Source organism: Lathamus discolor, chromosome 4, assembly GCF_037157495.1.
Source record: "Lathamus discolor isolate bLatDis1 chromosome 4, bLatDis1.hap1, whole genome shotgun sequence".
NCBI lineage: Eukaryota > Metazoa > Chordata > Aves > Psittaciformes > Psittacidae > Lathamus > Lathamus discolor.
Genome location: NC_088887.1, coordinates 60,245,110 through 60,265,849, shown reverse-complemented (window position 1 = coordinate 60,265,849; position 20,740 = coordinate 60,245,110). Strand labels below are relative to the sequence as shown.

At 39.6% G+C, this 20,740-nt stretch overlaps 1 protein-coding gene across 3 annotated transcripts in view; it reads left to right on the top strand.

Annotated features, from left to right (window-relative positions):
• MGAT4A (alpha-1,3-mannosyl-glycoprotein 4-beta-N-acetylglucosaminyltransferase A) overlaps nt 1-20,740 on the top strand; it is an 83,391-nt gene that overhangs the window by 9,528 nt on the left and 53,123 nt on the right. The window lies entirely within an intron of this gene.

Below are 20,740 nucleotides of genomic sequence, written 5' to 3'. Positions count from 1 at the left end.
AGCCAATCAGGAGTGTAGGTTTGGAACAGTTACAGAGGGTCCTGTGCAGGTAATGAACACACTATCCCAGGTGAATTGAGCAGAAGAGGTATATATCCCAGCTATTCACATGGGCAGTTTTTAGGTCTAGTGTCTTTGTGTCTGTCTTGTGCCTATTGCAGTGGAACTTCTGTGACACCAGTGATTTTGGTGCGCTGCTGTGGAAAGGATTGCAACCAAAGTTGCTTTAGCAGCACTGCCTTGTCCCCTTGCTTTTTCTGTAACCTGCTAGCTAGGTTAGCTTGACAGTTTATGGGAGTCTAAAACTTGGTTGCTACCAGTGTTTAATGTGACCAGACTTGGCCAACATCTTGAGGCACTGCTCTTGATTGTGGAGTTAACATTGTTGGGGAAAGGTAATACTTTTGCTCAGTGTGGCTTCTCTTAATACTACTTCAGCCTGAATCTATGCTTGCTTGACTACTGCAAAATGCTGGTTGCTGCAGCCATGCAGAGGCTAACCTGTAAGTAATGTAGCCAGCCTAGGAAAGAAAGTTGCATCCAGCACAACTGCTTATTTCCTATTGTAAGAAATATATCTAGGAATGTATCCACTAAGAAACCTTTGCAATAGATTGTAAACCAGAATGTATTTATCTTTTTGCTAGTAACTGCCTTCCTAGAGTAGTTGCAATAGATATATAGTCACATTTTTAACAATGAGTAAGGGGGGCTTCACAATGTGCTGGCTGTGGTGGTTGGTATTTTCCTCAGTTAATCTAGGTGATAGAAGGGAGCAATTTCTTACTAGATTTGAAGCAGCACCATTCTGGGAGGAGCAGAAAAGGCAGGCAAGAGACTTGCGGAAATTGGAGACCTAGTCCAGAAGGGTGGACTAGGACATTGGGTGCACTAAAGCAGGGGAAAAAAAGCCCCAACAAGACAATACACATGTATACGTAAAGTACAGGGAAGAAGAAATTTGGTGTTAGGATGCTAGTTAGAAATGGCAGTTTACTGTAAATCAAATGCTAAGCCTGAGTCACCATGTTATTGCAGAAAATGAAAGAAATTGAACAGAAAAGGGTGCTAAGGAAGTAAGAAGTATGAAGTCAGCTACTCCAGCCATAGGGAGTCTTTCTGCTCTGCTGACATTGTGTCCACTTCTAGGTGGTGCACTAAGGAAATAGATTTATTAGCTAGGGTTCAAAGGAGCAAGAGTGATCAAAGATCTAAAACATCTACACTGTAAGGAAGGATCAATGTCCTGACATTCCTTAGCTTGAAGGAAAGGTGTGAGGAGAGAGGCAGGAAGATTATTTTCAAATGTTTTTAAAGTTCTTTGGGGGGGGGAAACCAACAATAACCCATATTCATTCATTTTGTGGCCACACTGAATAACAGGATATAAAGGACTGAAACGGAAGCAGAGAACAAGGCTAGGTAGTGGAAAAAGGTGGGTGGCAAGTGTAGTTACGTACTGAAGTAGATTGAAGGGAGGGGTGAAGAACTTCCATGCAGGCATTTTCAAGAGCAAGTTGAATCAGCAGTGGCAAGTAAAAGACACCAATACTGTTTCTGGTACCAATAGAGATTTGGGCTAGCACAAAAAGAGTTACTTGCAGTGGGTTTTAAAGTTAATATGACACTCAAAATAAGTCTTAGATAGGGAAGACCTGCAGCTGGCAGGAATGGTCTAACTTTGAAGTAGCTATCATGGTGAAATCAGTTTGGAGGAGGGGGTTAGACTAGATGACCCCTAGAAGTCCTGTCTAACCTAAATTGTACTAGGTGTTCTTGATTGTTGCCAAGTTTATCCCCTTTTGTGCCCAGAGGGATGTGCCAATGCATTTCATTACTAAATAATACTGATGTTTGCGGGGGATATGTGAGAGCTGCCCTCTTACCATAAAATTTGATCCCTTAAAATATGTAAAATGTTTGCCTGTATTTTAGCAGATTTACTTAAGCTTTTATTGTTAATGTCCACTGCCATTTCTAAAGCTAGGACTCAGGACAATATTGTGTTAGAAAAAAAATCTCAGAAAGAGACTTGCTTTTATTTTCAAGTGTAATTATCCTTTTTGTTTTCTGCCTCCTCACCTCCATGGTTTAGACTAGTATTTTATTTAGTAGCCTTATTCCTGCTGTGTAATCACAACTTTATTTGCTACTTGCTGTCTGGATTAAAAAAGCTTTTTTCATTATTGATACAATCTTTAGGATTAGAATCCTATAAACTGTTTCTTTTTAGGATGAGACACCAATAAGTTTATAATTTAGTTTTGCTTATAATGCACTATGTTTTCATTGGCTGAACATGATAGAAAGTGAATAGAAAGTGGTTTCCTTGCTCACAGTGCAAGGCTTTATTGCAGCTAGTCTCTGCCTAAAAAGCAATTACTCTACAGTATTTTAGAGCTGTGCTTCCAGCTGCTTTTCTGGTTGTCTCCTTGGCTTTCATGCAGCTTTCTGTCTATTCCTGCGGATGCTTCCCGCAGATGTGCCACCCATCTATCTAACAGTAAACAACAGAAACCCTATTTTTACTTGTGGCAACATATAATCTTACTATCTTATGCTGAAAAAGGAATTTAAGTTTCCTGTGCCTATTAAGCATAAATGTTGCTATTGTAGCCCACAGATACATCAGGGCCTTATATATCAACACCGTGAACATGAAATTTTTCTCAGACAGTTCAGAAATGGGCTGAACTAAATATTTTTTCCATTACAGACTGCTAGTAAAGTAGTTGTTCAAATAAACAGCCCTCATATTTAGTTGTACAGCCCCTAGAGACAAACTGTAGAGGTACTGTTGGAGAGAGATTTGAATGAAATAAATGTGATGGGATCACATTTGACTTACAAGGTTGTTGTTAATTTGCAGCAATATGGGAGTGTGGTGAAGCTTTGATCCCGAGTTGTTTGCAAGGAGTACAAGTTAGACAGAATATGTTCTCTGAAGCAGCTTGTTCAATGCAGTTGTCAAGGCACAAAGAAACAAGGAGCATCAGTAACCTCAACCCACTAGCATGTGTGAAAACAATAATAAAACTTCTGCAATGGCTTGGATTTTGTGCCCAACCTATTAAGAATTTCTGAATGTTTCGGCTCTTAGAATAGCATTGCTAATTGTGAGGTGGTAGCTGTCTGCTGACCAGTTATCTTTTGATAGATGAATTTTATTCTGATACATTAAAATGTTCAACATTTGTCTGTGGATCTACCGTTACTAATCTCATTTAGATTTAGAAAGCTGTCTTTTCTTGTTGCAATTCCTGGCTTGTCTGTTTTAAGAGGAGGGAAAGGAATGGCTTAGAGTATCTTGCTTTACATCAAGGTGCAGAAACTCACCAAGTTATTGACAATTCTGTAGTGGAAACAAAAAATCTTAAAACATTTCAGAGTGTCAGAACTGAATGGTTGCTTTTTCTTTCTACATCATGATTCTGCTTTCCCGTGTGCTTTGTCTCTTTGCCACATTGGACCGTAGCTGAGTTAATCCATCTGAGAATATACAGCATCTTAACTCTCAAAATATGAGCCCTGAATGTTCAACAGTGTGTGAGCAGATAGTGTGATGATTTTTGGAGAAGGTTTGGGATATGTATACCTTGGTTATCCTGGAAATTACTTCTTTTTCTTTATGGAAATCTTGCCTGGACACAAATCCTTCAGCTACAGAGCCTGTTAGCCCTGGATGGGTGGATGCTGCTGCACAGGCATCCTGTTGCTGACCAGTTTACTCCATGACCAGAAATCCCAACTGCGTACACAGATTGTTTAGGTGTGTACAGTAAGTGACACCTTTAAGAAGTTTTATATAAGTGTATATTTATGATTGGTATTGCACAATAGCACACATGCTTTTGGGATGCCTGAGTGGAATCAACCACTTGATTACTGCCTGGTTGATTGGCGTATGTGCTCTGAGTCACATTCTGGAGGATGTATAGAGGGGCATGAGTTGTAGAGTTTGTGTGGAAGCATCAGAGTTAAATGCTTCTGCTTTGCACAGATGTATCTGTTCATCTGCAGAGATAGGGGAGACCTGTCTGTAACTTGTAGACACATGATGGTAGAAAAACTGCTTTCCCTTTTGATGTAAATAGGACACAGGTGTTTGAAGGTAGAGATAACCTTTTGGAGTCAGGGCTCATTTTCCCTTGTTTTCCTCCTCCACACTGCTTTAATGAGAAGGCAGTTGTGTACAATAAATTTGCAGTTTTGTATCACACAGAGACACTGAAAAAGAGACTTTGCCCTGTATTCATAATATGTTGCTTTAAACCCAACTATTTAACTCTCGTTGATAAAGCTTTTAATTTGGAATGAGCTGTAACTGAATGGAAGAATTTTCTTTCTCTTGTACACTGGGGATCCAGAGATGAGTTGCATTGGAATTTGTAGTATTTTAGCCGTGTGTAGATAGCAGTGATCAAGCATTTGAATTGGTTAAAGTTGAGAATTTGTCCCTGTGCAGGAAAAAAAATGATGCAAATACATTCAGAATATGTTCGTATATTCAGTACCAATGGCTTTATCATTACGACTGTACCAGAGAACAACTTAAATTAGTGACTCAGACAATGAACGTAGGATGGTTGTGGTTAACTTTTCTCTGAAGTTGAAATGTCACTGCAGCTTCATTGCTTTGACGTGCCGCTATATCTTCTTTTTCCCTCTGTCACTCCTTTGTAACACATTTTTAATCTGTCCTCCTCACTTGGTTCAAATTTGGTGTTGACAGTAACAGTGTATTCCTTAAGTCTGGAGGAAACAGGCTGTTAGGACCAGGAAAGAGCCTCCACTTGATCCCATGAAGGGGTGGGCTGGAGCTCAGCAGCAGCGTTGGGCTTTGTTAGGCAAAAAGTGTTGGGCTTTGCTGGCAGCCACTGCTCATGTTCCTGCTCATCACACAGTGGATGCAGAGATGTGTCTGTTGCAGCACTGCTCTCTTTTGCTAGTGATTGAAGGCAGATGCTATTTGAAGTATATGTCTGGGAAGGCATATTCATGGAGGAAACATGAGGACTGGTGTTCCAAGGCCTGAACGCTGTTTCTGCTGGATGGGGTTATAATGGCAGAGGAACAGAGGGTCCTGGGGTGTAGACAGGGAGTCTTGGGGAAGAGCTGGAGCCACTGGGACAGAAGTCCTTGTAGGTGAGAGAGGATGGAAACAACTGTAGAAAAAGGAATCTCCAAAACTTGTGTGGATGCAGTATCTGTTGGTTGGGTTTGAGTATTTGCCCTCTGCTTCCACCCTCCCCTTGGCTCCCCACCCCAGATCTTGGCTCTCACTAGGCACACAAAATTACTGGAGTGGCAGGTGAAATAATGGTTTTAAGTGAAACTCGTGCAGATATTTACACATGAACTGTATATATTAGTTTTTGATTGTTCATTATACTTCTGGTTTAATCCTTTTTCAAAGTGTAAGACAAACAGCTTGTGATTGTGTTTGCAAGTGTATTTTTGTACTCTATTTTCTTTTGACTTAGTGGAGAATAGCTTTCTGGTCTGGCAAGAATCTATGCTTAAGCTGTTTGCCTATCTGGTCTTGTGCATCTTACTTAATGTGTATGCATGTTTAGTGTCATCATTAAAGGTGCCATACATGCTTGTGAGGTAGGCTGATGCCAACCTTATGAAGTTTAACCATGCCAAGTGCAAGGTTCTACACCTGGGTTGGAGCAATCCCAGGCACAGGTACAGGCTGGGCAGAGAAGAGGTTCAAAGCAGCCCTGCGGAGAAGGACTTGGGGGTGTTGGTCGATGAGAAAATGCACATGAGCCGGCTTCAGTGTGCGCTTGCAGCCCAGAAAGCCAACTGTATCCTGGGCTGCATCAAAAGGAGCGTGACCAGCAGGTCGAAGGAGGTGATTCTGCCCCTCTCTTCGGCTCTCATGAGACCCCACTTGCAGTACTGTGTGCAGTTCTGGTGTCCTCAGCATAAAAAGGACATGGAACTGCTGGAACAAGTCCAGAGGAGGGCCATGAGGATGATCAGGGGACTGGAGCACCTCCCGTATGACGACAGGCTGAGAAAGTTGGGGCTGTTCAACCTGGAGAAGAGAAGGCTGCGTGGAGACCTCATTGCAGCCTTCCAGTATCTGAAGGGGGCCTATAGGGATGCTGGGGATGGACTCTTCATTAGGGACTGTAGTGACAGGACAAGGGGTAACGGGTTAAAACTTAAACAGGGGAAGTTTAGATCGGATATAAGGAGGAAATTCTTTCCTGTTAGGGTGGTGAGGCACTGGAATGGGCTGCCCAGGGAGGCTGTGAATGCTCCATCCCTGGCAGTGTTCAAGGCCAGGTTGGACGAAGCATTGGGTAAGATGGTTTAGTGTGAGGTGTCCCTGCCCATGGCAGGGGGGTTGGAACTAGATGACCTTAAGGTCCTTTCCAACCCTAACTATTCTGATTCTATGACTATTTTGCTGTGTTGTTTATTGAGATGTTATAGCTGCATTTTTCAAATAGAAATTAAATGTAGGAGGCTGATTGTTATGCTAAAATGAGTGTTGCCATTTGTGGTGTTTAAGTGAAATATTAGATTTGGTGGCTGATGCAGTTGACTCTACCCTTCATTCTCAGAAAAAGTTTTATAGCAGATTGATTTATGTATTGCAATAATGGAAAAAAGTAATGGAATGCTTAATAGAAACTTAACAGGAAACTTCTATGGCTATACTTACTAGCATCTTTCAACAGTAAAAATGGAATTTAACATACAATTTTTGTAATGCAAAAGGTTTTCTGAACAAATCTTTAGCAAAGTCTTTCCTGTAAGAGAAAATCAAAATATACTTAATTTCAGTTCATCTTTACGGGGATGTAAAAGGTTTACTGATATTTATAGCTACATAATGCTTCTTGGATCTCTTCTTCTGTGGGAATAATTTCTACAGTGTGGTAGCTCTTCCACAAACTCTTTGCTTCTTTGTTACAGGAAGGATCAGTATGAAAGTTATAAATCCACTCAGAAACCTTATCCCATTTAAATACAAATGGAACCACATTTCCCTGTGGCGCTGTCGCATCACAAGCTAATGTTCAATGATATTGATTAAGGGTAGTGTAATGGGAAAATAATTAAAAATATATAGTTAACACAGTGATTTGGGGAAGTTAAACCAACACAGAATTTTCTGCACTGAGTATTTTGGAGTCTGTGTACTTCACACCAAAATAAAAAATTCAGCTTCTTACACCATGTGACACATTCCAATGGCCGTAGTCTGTTCTAACTAGAAACCAAGTAGTGCCTTCTCTAGCCTTGTGAAAACACGTTTGTTGCTGCTTTTAGACCATTCTTTTTCTGTTTACAGTTTTGTTTGCCATGATTGAAATTCTGATCTCTTAAAGTATATTATTTGTTCTAGCATTTGCATATGACATAAAGATGCCTGTTCATCCTGTGTCCCTTGATTTATTTTTTTATTTTTATTCATAGGGAAGTTGTTTGTGAAATGATGACAAAACAAATATGATACATAGAGACCATGCTAGAGCAGAGATTAAACTAGGTTCAGATGTCCAGCTAGTGTTCAGTTTTGAATTGGTATAATGCTGTAATTGCAGGCTTGAGATGCACCAGTGCTTACAGCTGCATCATGATTATCATGGTGGTGATCTCTAAACCATACCTGAATCTGTGGTTTGGAGTTTTGTTTCATTTTGGGTTTTTTTCCAAACACAGACCTATCTGTGTGTTCTAATGTTCCGACTAGAATTTAACTCTGTCATAAATATCCTTGGGATTGTAGTTATTATTTAAGAATTTGGGGTGCTTTCAGGATGAAAAAAGACTAAACTTCCACTGTATTCTCAATTTTTTAACCAACATTATTTTATTGTTTGAATCAAGAGATCTCCCAATACTAGCCACTATGGGAAGCACTGGCTGGCTTTGGTTCCAGCTGTGTAGTTAGCACTGTGTTTGTGTTAGCAACGTGTTTACTGGTATAAGGAGAGCTGGAGAAGAGGGAAAAAAGTAAGTAGAGTTCAGATCAGTTATTTTAATTTTCTTGTGTATAGTACATCATGAATACACGGGATAATGTATACAACCTTTGACTAAAACCTTCTCTAGTTTTAAAGTACCCCTATAATTGTAGCTGTTAAAGCAGGAGGTTGATGTGGAAGCATCAGATATGTAAAAGATTCAAAAAAATGTAGAATGCAGGTTCAGTTAAAGGCTATTTGCAAGATGTGAGTGTCAGAATTAGAGGAAGCTTGCATGATTACCAAGTTGATTTGGAAAATTAGTTTATTGTTTGTGCACCCTCGTTTGGAAGAGAAACACTTTCAATAAGAATGTTTTTACTGTGAGCTTTTATGGGAATTTGTTTTCTCGTTCAATCCCTTTTCCAGTTTTAACTTGACAAATCACTACAAGGAGGGTCAAAGACTCTGCTTTCATGAATTCTGTTACAGCAAAGAACATGATTTTAGTAAATTGAATTGGAAGTTCAGTAGGTTATAAAAAGGTGGTTTGCAGAGAAATATTTAATTAAATAAAAAACCCCAGACCAGCCCAACCAAACACACCCCACATCCCCCCCAAAACATACAGAAAAATCCCAACCCAAACAAACTGACCCCACCCCCCCCAAAAAAAAACCCAACAGTAAAACATAAACCACAACCAGACCACTAACTAGCATGGATATTTGGATTTGCTAGCTTGAATAGGTATATGTGTTTGTTTATAGAAAATAGCTGAAAATGTTGTCTGATTGAGGTCTGAGGAGAAAAATGAGATGTCATGGAAGACTTGTAGCCAAATTGACTGTGAGGGGTTGAATTACAGATTTGCTGACGGTGTAAACAAATGTATTTCAGGTGAAGGGGTTGATTCTTGTTCTCTTTTATCTAATGTGAGAGAGTTGTGTTTTACCAGGGTTAGGTGTTGGTGTTATTTTTAATGTTGAAATTATGATATGACGCAGAGATGCTGCTCATTATATTGTGAAGCCATGCTCTGCTAGGATCAGCATAAGCAGTTATGCTTTTTTTCATGTCATGTTAGAAATTAGTCTACTTAGCTATTATGTAGTCTTAAGAAGATATTCTCATTTATTAGTAGCATTAAAGTATATATACACACACACATAAACTAAATGGTGGAAGCAGACATACTAAGTGGATGCAACATGGATGCTTAATGCACACATTTCTCTGGAAATGTAGAATGGATTGTTTTATTTTAATAAGTTAAAAAATGCAATGGAAATGCCTGCTTTCAGCTTACGTCCTCCAGCCCTTCAGCATTGCCAAGAATGCAGGCTAGATGTTGACCTAACCTGTATGTTTAAAGTGTGTTTCAGAGTTATAATCGTAATGCTTGCCTAAACTGGAGCTTTGTGCTTGCTTGAGCAGTAGATCTTCTGCATAAGATTTTGGTCAGAGTTGTAGCTTGGTTTCTTAATCGGTAGTTTTCTTGAAAAAATAATGGTGACATAATGATCTTTGTAAAAGCTGTCACTGGAAATTGGGTTCCTGTTTTTGAGGCAATACTGTGATGATGTTGCTAACCACTTCCTAGTTTCTTTTATGCTGTTGTACACTTTGAGTCTCATACAAGACAAGTAAAAAAATATCAAAGTGGAGGGTTTCAGTGAAAGTTGTTGGAAGGTAATTTTTTCTGACACTGTCTAGAGTTAATGCCCAAATTACACAACTTCAATGGCTCAGCTGAGCTCTTCTTTTATTAATTTCTTAAGCTGAAATTTGTGCTATGTATGTCTACAATAAAAGTTGTTTTAATTTTCCTTGTACAGCTTTGCTTTTTGGGAATAGAATCTATGAAGCTTTTATTTATTCCTTAGTGTTTCTATTCAGGCCCAGAGATGTGTTAAATGCTGATTGCTTATTGTGGAACTGGTTTAGCATATGATTTCAGTGACCTTTTTATATCACTTTCCCTTTAAAGAAGAAATGGCAGCAGAGTTGACAGTGCTTCTTAGCACTGGGAATAAAATAAAACCCAAATAGCTGGGACCTAAAAATCCCTGAGGATTATATTCAACCATAGAGTCTTGGGCGGTGTTGTTTACTAGGCAAAGAAGTGTGAATGCTAGTTAATGGTCAAATTGGGACAAATAAATTGCAAATGTGATATTTCCTTAGGTGTCTTGGTTGTTTGTTGGTGTTTTTTTTTGTTGGTTTTGGTTTTGGTTTTTGGTTTTGTTTTGTTTTCAATTACCATAGCTTTCTGGTTTTTGTTTTAAAAGAAGACCTTCAACACAAGTGCTGCTAATAACTCTTCTCAAACAAATCATGTGTTTAATTATCCTTATTGTCTGAAGCCAGTGCACAGACAGAACACCATATGCTTCTGTTGACTTGACCTCTTTAGTTGTGGGTGTCTGGATTTTCTGGTATATTATTCCATTTATTCCTTGTGTCTGAAGGAACATTCAGACCCTCTGTCAGCCCTCATCCGTGGAGATGAGAGAGTAGTGTCATATGTTTTCTAACATATGACATGTCATAGTGTCACAGTTTTGTAACTGTGTAGATTTTCTAAATTGTGACCTTTCTGTGTGGAACAATTCCAGTATAGAGGCAAAGGTGAGCAATTGTGTCTGGAGACATTTAGAACTGTTCCTGACTATTAAAATACCCCTTAAGTAAATCATTCATCAGTTGTCACAATTCTAGTTTGGTTCCTTTGGCTTTCTGACTGCTTAGGATTGTTTTTCCCCTGGGAAAATATTTTATTCTGTAGCTTTTTAGGAAAAAAACAAAACCAAACCAAAACAACCCAAAGCCACCTGATTTACTACTTTGTGCTTCTATTTTGGTTGGTGAGCTGTAGCATTTTTAGCTATAGATATAAAAAGGGGGTGGGGAGGGAAGTGGGCTCTCATAGTCTGATGTGTTTTGTACTCCTTTTTTTCTGCTTGCTTTGTGCAGGGAGTTTACTTTTTCAAAAGAATGATTACAAGTAAAATTGATTCTGAAGTTTACATTTCAAAATAGGAAGGTTTTACCAGTTGATATTACAAAGGATCATATTCTGATTGCTTTAAAAATTTTAGTGAAAACAACTTCAACTCCTGCTGCAAAGGAATGTTTAAACAGAAGTATCTGGACTGAGATTGGATCAGGCACTGAAGGTTTCAAAGCAAACACTTCAGACTTGTGCTAATGCCTAATGCATTAGGACTGGAAAGAACAAAAAACATTATTTGTTTATACAGATCCTTGCCATGCAAACGTGAACAAGTTGCAATGAAAAATTAATTAATTATAATTGTTGAGGTTTTGGTGCGTTTTTTTCTTAATAAAGTTTGGAAAACCTGCGGAACCTTAACTCAAAGCCAAGCTGTTCCTCACAGTGAAAGCTGCTTGAATAAGCAGTTTTCATAATACTTTTAGTCCTAATAAGTATATCTCTATGTGCAAAACAAGGGCAATAAACAGTAATTCTACAGGATTGTTTTGGTAGATTGAAATACCAGATTGCTGAAATGACCTGTCAATCTGAGTAACAAGATTAGGGATAAAGAATGATTTGCCTGCTTGTTTTCCTAAATCTTGATACAAGCCGTTTTTTGTTTGTTTCATGAAGCAGGAAATTTTTTGTCATGATTAGTAGGATCTATTTTTGTACCTAAATCATCTACGTTACTTTACTGTCTTTAATTCCACAGAATAATAAACTTGTAAAACAATCATATATTCCCCAATCCCTTCAAAATAATAAAACAGCGTTATGAATAGGCATAGCTAAAAAGGCCCAAAGGATCCAGTGTTCAATGAGGACTGATGAAATATGACCTTGAGCTGTTTTCTTAAGAGCTTTTATTTATAGCATGTCTGTTGTTAGCATTTACAGTATACTGCATTATTCTGTATTTGCATGGTTGATTACTTTTCTGCTTCAGATTGTAAAACTCATCATAACTTGCTCATAAAAGGTTTTGATTTCACTTAAGAGCAAGGAAGCTAATTAGCTTATGTTGAGTAGTCATCCATGGTAATATGTTGTAACATTTCAAGGACACCATCTATCAGCTTTTAGTCAGTTTTGATACAAAATCAGAATCTGATTTGTAAGCACAATTGAGATCTGATTTTGGGGGGGAAGGTTTAACACCTTCTTTAGTCTTTGCTGTTTGACACTGCTGATTATAAATACGAGTTGTGCTTATGTAGAGATATTGACACTTGATCATTACTTCAGTTTGTTACTATGTTTTGCTGGTTTTGTAAGCCTGAATGTCATGGGTGGATTCTGGAACATCCTTAATATCTCTCTTGTGTAGACAGAGCTTTTTGGCCATTCCTGTGTGATTGGTTTGACAATTCTTCTATTTGCCTCTCAGGTGGATGTTTGAGAATTCAGTGCTCGGTTTGTGCCTTGTGAGTATCTTCTGAGCCCTGGAGTCGCTTACAAAGGGCGATGGAGGCAGTGTTTGTATTTCCTCAGTAAATGCCACTATGTATTTCTTGTCTGTACATCTTTACGTTGGATGATTGTACAGTGCAGTGAGAGCAAGATGTCATATCATGGTATTGGGTAATTGTATTTACAGTTATATTTTGCAAAACTTGCAAAAGAGGAAATCTAGCCTTTGTCAAAAAGTGTGTCAGTTTTAACATGAAATTGAAAATTACTGAAGTCCAAGTGTACGATGAATTCCTTTTGATTTGCTAGAGGTATCCAGGTGTGGGGGTTTGTTTGGTTTTTTTTTGACTGACACTGGAAATAATTTAGTCTGCCACATTTCGGCATAGCAGGATTTAAATTTAAAAGGATATCTATGTGGGACAAAGATGACTTTGATCAGGTGATACTACAAATATGATAGCTTGTGCGGGACTTGGGTATTCTGGATCAAGCATAGTCTAAAAAATACGTGTTGCATACACTTCTGTGAGAGTGAAGTGCAGGTCGGTACAAGTATTGTCATGACTTACTGGATATCTCTGTACTTGGTATCACAGTTTCATGGATCACATAAAGCATCTGAACTGATTTCAGGGGAAGTGCAGAACTTATTCTTTTACTTTAGATAGCTGAGAAAGAAAAATGCCATGCCAGACTGAACTGGCTTGTGCATTGACAAATCCCAAACTCATTGAAGAGTAATCTGCTTTTGCTGCATCCACTGACTATATAAACTGCAGTGTAGAAGCTCTCTGTCCATTAAGATCTCTATTTTGTATCAACCTGTAAATTAATCAACATCCTTAATGCAAGTGTAATGAATTAATACATGAAGTTTTTTACTGTCTCTGACTCATAGCACCATGTGTGGGGTTTTTATAATGGGAGTAAATGGGTTGTGGAATAGCCAGCCACAGAAGTACCTGAATTAGCACTTGCTACAGTATATTCTCACAGATTCAAAGATTTATTTAATGGTATTTAGATAACTCTTCAACCGAGTATACAGAAAAATGAGACATTTGCAATGGAACCTTTAACTTGTAGACTTATAGTGCAGTTCACTTCAGCTGAAGCTTTTTCGCTTTTTGAGAAGGTGCAGGCTGTGAAGGTTTTGAGTGAGGGTCTAAGGAGTGAGAGCCCTGGGGCTGGAAGAAGAAAACTGAAAGGGTTGTCACTGAGGTGGGCCATAAACATAACTGTTACATTGGTGGACTTAGTGCTGTTGCAAGTGAGACACTGTTCATTTGAATAATGATTTGAATATCCCCCTTTTGATAGAGGGAAGGTCCTGCTGCATCAGGTATCTGTTCCTGCTTTTACCTGTTTTGCTAATATTTGTGTGCAATGCTGTGTTGGCAACCAAAGCCTTTTGTATGTTAGACTCAGTCAATTTTTCCTGTTCGTGTTTAATGAACAAAGGAGGGTGAGAGGTTTTGACAGTTCAGTTGGGTAGGAGCAGGAAATAAAAAATCAGGCCTATAACACAGTAAAGCTAAGCCCTCTGTCCTTTTCTTGCTGCCTTTTTTGAGTGCCAAGTCTGTGTCTGGTTACCTTTTTCTCTGTGTGGCAAATCCATCACTGAGGGTGTCCAGCTGATTTGTGAGCTGGAGGAAGGCTCAACTGCCTGCTATTGATATGGGAAGGCTATAAAGCTTTTTCTAATCTTGTTGCCTGATGCATCTGCCTTTGGAGACAAGCAGTGGTAGGACCTTAGAGCTCTTGAGTAACTTATAGCTTGTTTTTCTCTCCTTTTTACTCTGTTTTTTTTTTTTCCTTTCCCTGTCCCCTCCCCAATACAGCCACTTTGGTTTGGGATTTCTATTTCCAGTTGTGGAAATGGCCTGTGATTTAACATATTTCTGAACCTGCTTGATCGATAAGATAAGTAACAGCTTGCAAAGCTTTCATACTGCTTTTCGTGTTGTTGATGGTGCTTCTTTTAGCAGACAGTAAAGGCTTTCCTTGAGGGAGAATGGCAATACAGAGAATGGCTAAAATATTCCTGGGGTTTGTAAAGGTTAACGAAATTCTGTTTTCTTTCAACCTCCTTCTCCACACCCCTGCAAAAGCCCCAACACAACCAACCTCCAACCCCCACCCTGCAACACCCAACCCCCCCCCCCCATTATCACCCCCCACTCCCTCACACCCCAAAAAAAGGGGAAGGGGTGGGGCATATTGCACAGCAGCCACAGATTTTTTTCTTTTTTTTTTTCCTCGTAGTTAGCAGGTTTTTACCAGAGCCAGCGGCTATCATTGTGTGGCTGTTGCAGGCTACGTGGGGTAAGAAACGTTGCAGCTTGCACAAATGCGAACTTCCCTTTTTATATGGTGTCTGGCCCTTTTTCTTTGTCCACCGTTTAGACCATTTCTTGAGAAGCATCTATAGAGGGTCACAAGCATCTCTGTTTCTGTAGTGCCTTTACCTCCTTTCCCTGGTGCAGTACTAACAAAAATAGGTGTGTCTGCATATCATCTAAATACATGGTCAACTCTATATTCTGTGTTTTAAGATTAATAGCAACACGTGTGCATAGATACGGGTTTCAAAAGTGCATTTGTGGTTGAAGATGAGGTGCTTAGGTTTTCTTTGATACTGACCTAGCTCTGTTTCCTTTGTAGATGGTTTATGGTGAAACTTCAAATAGTCAGAGGCAGGAGAATTTTGCTGATTCTACAGATGTTTGCACTCCACTCAGTTTAAAAATCCACCCAAAGTAATTTCCTTGCATAATTTTTGTACTAGAATAGACTATTTCAGTTGGAAGGGACCTATGGCTATCATTTAGTCCAACTGCCTCACCAATTCAAAGCTGATGAAAAGGTAAAGCATTGTTATTAAGGGCATTCTCCCAATGCCTCTGAAATACTGACATGCTTGGGGCATTGAAAATTTCATTTTCCTAAAAATGTAATATGAGCAAAAAACCTAAGAGCTGTTGATATTTTTTAGTAAAGCTGAATAGCCATAGAATTGCTTTGGTTGTGTTTCCAGGATGTGTTTGCCATTTTGTTGTTCAGAATGTATTTCATTTAGAATTATGATACAGCAAGCATTCTGCAGTATAGGTAATTTACTTCCAAGTCTGACTTCTTTTGCTGTTTTAGTTGAGCTAAGTTAATCTTCAAAATACTTTTGTAGATTCAAGCTACAGCACATTTTCTGTTCCTTTGATGCCCTTTTTATCCCAAGGAAAAGCTCCTTGGTCTTAAAAATAATGAGTTGAGGTACATAAACAGATCAGACAAGTAGTAGACAACCTCAAGCTATGAAACTGTGTGGAGATGTTGAGAAGCTCCGTGTTGAGCTGAGCAAACTGGCATCTGGTTTAAAACTTTGCTTATTAGCTGTCTAAATTTGGAACAAAAATCAGATGATCAAATCAAGACTGTGGCTAAGAGGACAATGGAATTGTAACTTAGGCTAATGGTGTCTTTTGGGAATGTCTTTTTAACAGTTGCTTAGTAGAAGAACCATAAATAACACAGAGAAGGAAGAGTAGGCTGAGTGCTGAGACTCCAACTCTGGTCAAAACCCTGCAAACCTTTGCAGTTTGATTTGAATTTTTAATTTTAAAAACACTGTACCAGCTTTCAAGTGAGCTTGTCTAAATTCCAGGTTCTGCCTATTTAGGAGAACATTTTGCAACAAGGTGAAAAAAGTTGAGATAACAAATTACTGAGTGAGTTGACATAGTGTTACCTTTCCAAGAAGTACATAGCATGAAGCCAGCTAAAATATTTAGGTTTCAGCTTCTGGAGTTTAGCTGAAACTACCAGAGTTTGAGAGAGAGCAATGAAGAATGAATGCTTTCAGTTCTTAAGTCACTTCTTTACAAGGTATTTTCATTTGAAATGTGAGGGCTGGTTATTTTTATTTGATCTTTTTGGCCTCCAGAGCGAAGTATGGAAAAGCGTCACCTTCTCATTTCAATGTAAAATAGTATATTATTCTTAAATAAAAATGACTGCTGAAGCTATTGGAGACCAAATGAGTTTGATATTGGCTACAGCTGCTGTTAGATGGATGTTAGGTACGTTTGAGATTCTTCCATCAGCTGTATAAGACAAATAACTTGCTGTTTGAATTCCTCTTGTTTTCTTAAGTTACTTTGGATTTCAGCATATGAAGAAAAGTAATTTATAATATTGCAGAACCAGAAACTCGTTCATGATGATGACCACTGATCTCTGTGACTGCTTCCTTTATGGTTTTAGGCTCAGCATTTTTCTTTTTACTCTAACAGCCATGGAAAAAAATCTTGTTTTTTGACAAGAGATCAATTCAATTTCTTTAGGGTTCAGAGAAACACCTGAACAATAAAACACTAACTGGTCAAGTGTGTTTTGAAAATATTTGCTATACTACTGACTTTTTTTATATATACAATGCTTACGAGTCAGCTTGTCATATAATATCTCAGTTGAAAGGAACCTACAGCAATCATCCAGTCCAGCTGTTTGACCAATTCAGGGCTGACCAAAAGGTAAAGCATAATATTAAGGGCACTCTCCAAATACCTCTTAAACACTGACAGTCTTGGGGCATTGACCACCTCCAGGAAGCCTGTTCTGGTTTTTGACCATCCTCCTGGTGGAGAAATGCTTCCTAATGCCCAGCCTGAACCTCTCCTGGTGCAGCTTTGAACCATTTTCATGTGTCCTGTCACTGGATACCAGGGAGAAGAGCTCAGCACCTCCCTCTTCTTATCCCCTCCTCAGGAAGCTGTACAGAGCAGTGAGGTTGTCCCTCAGCCTCCTTTTCTCTAAACTAGACAAACACAGAGTACTCACCACTCCTCACAGGACATTCCCTCCAGCCCTTTTACCAGCTTTCTCTTCCTCTGAATGCATTCAAGGACCTTCACATCCTTCTTCAATTGTAGTGCCCAGAACTACACACAGTCCTTAAGGTGAGGCCACACGGACATTGAACACAGCAGGACAATCACCTCTTCACCAGCTGGTTATGCTGTGTTTGCACCCTAGGGTGCAGTTTCCCCTCCTGGCTGCCAGGGCACACTGGTGACTCCTGTAGAGACTAGGACCTCCAGATCCTTTTCTGCAGGGCTGCTCTCCAGGCACTTTTCTCCCAGTTTGTACTTGTGCCCAGTATCACTCTGTCCTAGGTGCAGAATCTGACATTTATTCCTGTTAAATTTCATGCTACTGAAGATTGGCCAATGCTCCAGTCTATCTAGATTCCTCTGCAAGACATCTTGTCCCTCAAAAGAGGCAATAGCACCTCCCACTTTGGTATCATCAGCAAACTTGCTAATGGTGCATCCAACTCCTGCATCCAGATCTTTGACAAAAACATTGAACAGAACTGGCCCTAGCGTTGAACCCTGAGGAATGCGGCTGGGAACTGGTCACCAGCTGGATGTAGCCCCATTCACTAAAACCCTTTGGGCTCTGCCCTTCAGCCAGTTCTTCAACCAGTCACCATAATCCTGCTCATCCCACAGTGGGGCAGCTTGTCACAGAGGATGCTGTGAGCAACGGTATGAAAAACTTCACTAAAATAAAAAAACACGCATCCATCACCACCCTTCATCTGCAGGTGACCTTATCATAGAAGGATACCAAATTAGTTAAACAAGACTTTCCCTTTGTGAACCCATGTTGACTGTGCCTGATGATTGCATTGTTCTTTAAATGCCTTTCAATAGTACTAGTATAATCTCCATAATTTTTCCATGAACTGAGGTTAGACTAACCTCAGACTTGTAATTTCCTGTGTCTTCTTTCACACCCTTTTTGTAATTGGAATCACATTGACTAGATTTTAGTCAGTGAGGACCAACCCAGATTCTCAAGATGGAAGTGATCAAGAGGGGTTCTGCCGCAATATGCTTTGGCTCCTTCAGTACACTGGGATGAATCTTATCAGGCCCCATGTACTTGGAAACATTCAGATGATACAGCTGGTTCCTTACAATTTAAGTGTCCAGAAGGGGAAAGTCATTGTTCCCGCACTCATGCCCTTCAACTCAGGGGACTGGGCAGCCCAAGATCTGTCAGTATTATTAAAGACTGAGGCAAAAATACATTGAATATCTCTGCTTTATTGTTGTCCCTATTAGTCAGGTGACCATAACCAACAAGTATCAGTCTTGTGTGTTCTTTAGACCTCCTTTTGCTATTAATGGACTTAACAAAGCCCTTTTTGTTGTCAGATTCAGCACTGGTCAGTTTCAGCTCTAACTGAGCTTTGCCCTTTCATCATACATACGCATTTCAGAAAGACTGCCTTAAATTTCTGGAGAAATTTTTACAGTCACTTGCAAATTTTGATTCCTTTTGAGGAAAGAAGTGAAATTTAAATTATAAATTGGACTTCTGTGTAATATAATAACATGTTCTCCACAAAAAGTCCAAATTCTTTGATGAAAATATTTAGCTTTCAAATTATTTCATATATTGGAGAGGGGGGAAAAAAGCAAATACAGAACTTGAACTAATTGAAGGTTTAAATGAAAATAGGTATTTAAATTTTATTTTGAGAGCTCATTCCTAAGTCCTAAGGAATCAAAAACTCTGAAAAAACAAATTAGAGTATTTATAAACTCCTGATGCCTTAAGGGACACTTTTCTAAAGTCTGGGACAGGTGGTGACCACCGTTGGTACTGTGAGAACCTTCATCCACCAGTTCCCTCAAGACCCACAGATACATCTCATCAGGTCCCATGGAACCTTCAGGTGACTTAGATGTTCTTATGCACTGTCATCTTCTACAGCGGGCAGTTTTCCGTTCTCCATGCTCCTGCCTTTGCCTTCTGCAACTTGGGAAGCGAGGCTGGAGCTCTTGCAGATAAGATTGCGGCATAAGAAGCCATTGAATTCCTCAGCCTTCTCCATGTTCTGGGTAACCATGTCTCCGGTTTCCTTCTAGAAACAGTCCACATTTTCCCTAGTTTTCCTTTTATCATCAGCATATCTTATAGAGGCTTTTCTTGTTGCCCTCTATTTCTCTGGCCAGATTTAGTTCTGTCAGGGTTTAGCTTTCCTCACTGGATCCCTGGCTGCTCAGACAGTTTCTCTGTATTCCTCCCTATCCTTGCTTCCATCCTCCATAGGCTTCCTTCTTATGCTGGAGTTTGTACAGGAGCTCCTTTTTTGTTCACACAGGCCTCCTGCTGATTTTTGCCTGACTTCGTGTTTCTCAGGATCTGTTGCTCCTGAGCTTGGGAGAGATGATCCTTGAATATTAACCAGCTTTCTTGGGCCCCTCTTCCCTCCAGGGCTTTATCCCATATAGCTCTATGAAGCAGATCTCTGAAGAGGCTAAAGTCTGGTCTCCTGAACTGCAAGGTAGTGAGCTTGCTGCGCACCCTCCTTGCTGCCCTAAGGATCTTGAAATCCAGCATGGCCACTGCAGCCAAGGCAAGCTTCACATTCCGCACAAGCTGTTCCTTGTTGGTGAGAACAAGGTCCATCACAGCCCCTTTCTTCATTGGGTCTAATGTCACTTGGAGAAGGAAGCTCTCATTGATGCGCTGGGATCTGAACCGCAGGGTTCTCCCCATTTTCCCAGAAGTACAGACCCTGCCACAGATGAGTTTAGCCTTTTTGAAGTAGGAAGAACAGTGCTGGTTTGTCTGCTATCTTCTACAATGAAGAAAGACAGGAAGGGAGACTTGATGCTACAGGCTGCTTCTGAGGGTATCCACTGCTATAGAAACCCTTAATAAAACCTTTCATGTCCTTTGGTAGCTCACCTGTTCTTCCCTATTTAGGCAGAAATTAAGAGGGATCTATGTAACCTGTCATCACTCATTCATTTTTATGAGGAAATATTCATGTACTTGAGTGTGGTATCTACACCAATACAACTGTATATTTGCTTAGCTGTTAAAATGCTTTGTAACCTTACTGTAACTAGTAGACATGGTTCCAAGCAGTCTTTGATTTCTTTGGGTTATCACTGGCAAGACTGAATGACCTTCAGGCCAGAAACTCTGGAACATTTTCCTGGCCTTCTTAATACTGCTGACTAAAGCCCAAAGTCCTGCTTCAAATAGCAGCATGGATTCAGCCTTCAGTGTGTAGTGTGCCTAGCTCTGTACTGTGGGCCAGCGTCTGTGTTCTGGGTTTGTTGGCACAGAAGCAATAACCATTTGGTTTTAATGAAAAAAGGAAAATAAGCTGGCACGGGAAATGTTTTTAAGAGGTAGTGAACTATGTTTTTGTTTTTCTGTCTTCAAAACAGAGGGCATTTTAGCTGATTATGTTTTCTAAACATAATCACAACAGTACATCCCAATGACAAAAAAGAAAGTAGATGTAAATTGAAAGAAGTTGGAGGAAATGCAGCATTATTAACAGCAGAAATTTGACTATAATTCC